Genomic DNA, 3977 nt, shown 5'->3' with positions numbered 1-3977 from the left:
TGTGTGTGTGTTCTGTAACACCTAGTCAATTCTAACTCATAGTGACTGTGTCAGTCCGGGTTGACTAGAGAAACAAATTCATAGACACTCATATGTATATAAGAAAAAGTTTTATATATAAGAGCAATTGATTATTAAGAAACACCCCATCCCAAATCAACTCCACAAGTCGATATTAGCCCATATGTCTGATACCAATCTATGAAATCCTCTTCAGACTCAGGAAACACATGCAATGATGCCAAATGCAGGAAGATCAAAGGCCAGTGGGTGGAAGGTATTGTGATTCCAATGGCTGTATAAGCATCTCAGTGCTGGCAGGGGTTTCATGTGGCTCAGCTCTGGTTCCATCAGCCTCTCTCCATGTGTCTTCTCCACAGGGATGTCTCTCAGGAAGTGAGCAAAGAGTGTCTTCTGCCTCCAAGAAGGAAAAAACAGGAGTTCCCAGAATCCTCAGGAGAAGGCCATGCCCACACAGAGGCCTCATTGGCTATATCCTGATTGACAGGCTAGACTCCACCCCTTCACTCTTCCTCCTTAAATTGACATCAGATTATATAACTACCACAGTGACCCTAAAACACAGAGTAGAACTGCCCTCTAATGTTTTCTAGGCTGTCATCTGGATAGGAGCAAACCATTAGGCCTCTTCTCCCACTGAACCACTGGTGTCTTTAAACTACCTACTTTTTCAGCACTTTAACCATTGAGTGACTAGGACTTTTTAACTCATGTGCTCAACCTGTTGCCAATGAGCTAATTTCAACTCATAGAGAGCCTCTAGCCCTTCCCCATGGTTTCCAAGGCTGTGCATCTTTGCAGACACCGACTGTCAAAGCTTTCTCCTGAGTGGCTGGTGAGTTCACATTGCTGCCCTTTAAGTTCACTGCCCAACAATTTCACCACTGCGCTGCCAGGGCTCCATCGAACTCTTGTATGCTGTTGTTGGTAGGTGCCGCCACGTTGTTTCAGAATCCCAGCGAAAGAGCAAACGTTGCCTGGTCCCACACCACCCTCACAACTGTGATGTGTGAGCCCGTTATTGTAGCCACTGTGTCCGTCCAACTTACCCTGGTACCTCTACTTTCCCTCGTATGATGCTCTTTTCTGAGCATCAGTCTCTCCTGAGAACATGATTAACAAGTCCGTAAGATGAAGGCTCTGCTTGGCTGCTTTCCTCTGAGATTGTTTTGTTTCTTCTTCTGGCAATCTATAGTGTGATATAATGGTGGTTTTAATATGCAATTCCTGAATGGTGAGTGGTGGTTTTCCTGTGATTTTTCTTTTATATGCTGTGTTAGGCAGGGTTCTCCAGAGAAACAAAACCAGAATGCTAATAATTTTATATATATATTGATACAGATAGATATATAACATAAGAAGCAGACAGTTAATTAAATTATAAAGTAGTACAAATGGCTCAGTGCAACTCACTCCTGTGAGACAGTTGTGAGACACTGGCAGTCCTTCAAGTCTTGAGGGCCGCCGGGTAGTCCTCTGCAGAGCAATTCAGGCTATCCGGGCACAGGCAGCAAACAGCAAGGCGGGTCACCAACAGTCAGCCAGATGACAGGGTCCGACAGTCCCCAACTCAAGAGATGCAAATTCCAATGGTGTGGTGAAGCAGGTCTTGAAGGAACCTCAAATTACAGTGACACAGTCCACAGGTTAGGTGTCCCACAGGTAGTGTAGCTTGCAAATTGAGGTAAAGAACAAGCAAGGCAGCCTCACACTGAGCAAGAGACAAGAAAGGTGAGGCTCACCAAGCCATTTATCTCTGCCCTTCAATTAATCCTACATGTGTTTATCAGCCAGGTTGGCACAATAAACTCACTACCTCATATGCTTACTTGCCATCTGTATTTCCTCCTAAGTAAAGTGTTGGTTGTATTTTCGCTCATTTTTAACTGGTTTCTTTGTGGGTTAACTATTGTGTGCACTTTGATAGGTCTGTATATATTTTGCTTAGAAATTTGGTGCGTCAGATTTACCCAATGCAATGCATTCTATTTAAGCATGTTTTAACTAACATACATTGGTTTGGACTCATTTATGGCACTAACATTTTTCACATAAGAACTTTTCAAAATCATAGGGTTCAGGTATTTAGTCTATCTTCGGGTTGAATCTGAAGGCAAAGATCATTTTATGGAACTACATAGATCTGAATTTGAATTTCGATAATGCCACGTATAAACTCGGTAACCTTGGGCAAGTTACATAAGTTTCAGCCCCTTGCTGAAGTCACTGCAGGTCATTGACGGTCTTTCTTGCTGACCCTCTGCCTAACCAAACATGATGTGTTCCCCAAGGACTGATCCATCCTGATAGCGACTTTGGAGAAATATATAGAGAGATACATATATTCTATGACATGCATACATCTCCCTGCCTGTTCTTTCCATCCTCATCTATTCTTTTCATTCATGTCATCATCTGGCATATACTTTGTGCTTAGCATTTCCTACATATAAGGCTAGGTATAGGATAAATGGAGAAGAACAGTGGCCACATACAGCTTTGAAAAAGCATAAAATATACATATATGCATATATATCTATCTATGGAAGAAAGCTATAACTTTTCAGGGATCTACAACGGAATCATGCAATAGATGGAGGTAGGGGCGAGGGTTGGATAACAAACGGGATTCGTGTATAATTGCCTGCTGCAGACTGTTACCCTGAAGATTAGGGGAGCGATGAGACTGAGCAGCAGAACTACACAAATAGGTTCGCACAGTGTTTTCCTTTCTTTTTATTTTTTGATCTCCTAGGCTCTGTGGGGCTGGGATGTGATAGCCAATCACATAGCCCCCATATGTTGGAAGATTGTAGTCCAGTGGATCTGTTTATCTCCCACTTTATGCATTCTCCTATCACACATTTGTCTAAATCATTTTGATGATGTTTCTATAATCACCCACAGTTCTACGTTAGTAATAAACATTTCCTAAACTTAATTTTCCCTATGCAAAAAGGCACTTTGGTTTATTGGACTTATGATGTTCTCTCTGGAATATTAAAAAGGGCCCCCTAGAGTCACTTCTAAGCATTGGGGATTTTATTAAGATAAACTTTTCATAATTCATATGCTCTTCAGTCTTTGTTAGTTCAGATTTAAGAGATGTTTGCAAGTGTTGTTATAAGTCATTCCTTATCCTTTTGATCATTTTAGTTATACTTGTCTAATTCTATTGTAGCTCCCTGTGGGCTTGATAAAAGAAAATTAAATATAATGTGAAAGTAATCAATCAATCTAACTTTTATTAAGCTGCTCCTAGTTTACAAGGCACTGCCTTGGCCCCAGGGGAAGAGACAGATAAGTAAAACCTGTCTTCCTTTGTGGAGCCCTGTGGAGTAGACGATTCTGGGTTGGGCTTCTAACCTCAAGGTCAGCAGTTAGAACCCACCAGTTACCCTCAGGGAGAAAGATGAGGCTCTCTGTAATCACAAAGAATTTCAGTCTCAGAAACCCACAGGGGTGGTTCTCCTCTCTCCTATGTGGTGGTGAGTTTGTGTTTTGGTGAGATTTTCCCTAACTGGGTTCAAAATCATGTGAATAGAACATGATCATTTAAGGCCCTAAAGGACAATTAAGTCAGTAGGAACTCTTCAGAAATACTCATCTCCTTTCCTTCCACTTTGAGACCACGCCTGAATTATACTACTCAGGTGAAAATATATTTTAAAGGTATGTTTTTACACCAGCTTGTGCAGTCACTTTCGTTTTATGTGTGTGTATGTGTGTGTGTGTGTGTGTGTGTGTGTGGATGCATTTTATTTTTTAAATTGTTTTATTATGGGCTCATACAACTCTTATCACAATCCATACATACATCAATTGTGTAAAGCACATTTGTACATTCATTCCCCTCATCATTCTCAAAATATTTGCTCTCCACTTAAGCCCCCGGCATCAGGTCCTCATTTCCCCCCCTCCCTCCTCGCTCCCCCCTCCCTCATGAGCCCTTGATA

This window comes from Echinops telfairi, unplaced genomic scaffold (genome assembly GCF_000313985.2).
Source record: "Echinops telfairi isolate 266 unplaced genomic scaffold, ASM31398v2 ScPeMD7_7467;HRSCAF=8505_1, whole genome shotgun sequence".
Lineage (NCBI taxonomy): Eukaryota > Metazoa > Chordata > Mammalia > Afrosoricida > Tenrecidae > Echinops > Echinops telfairi.
This window is presented reverse-complemented; position numbering follows the sequence as displayed.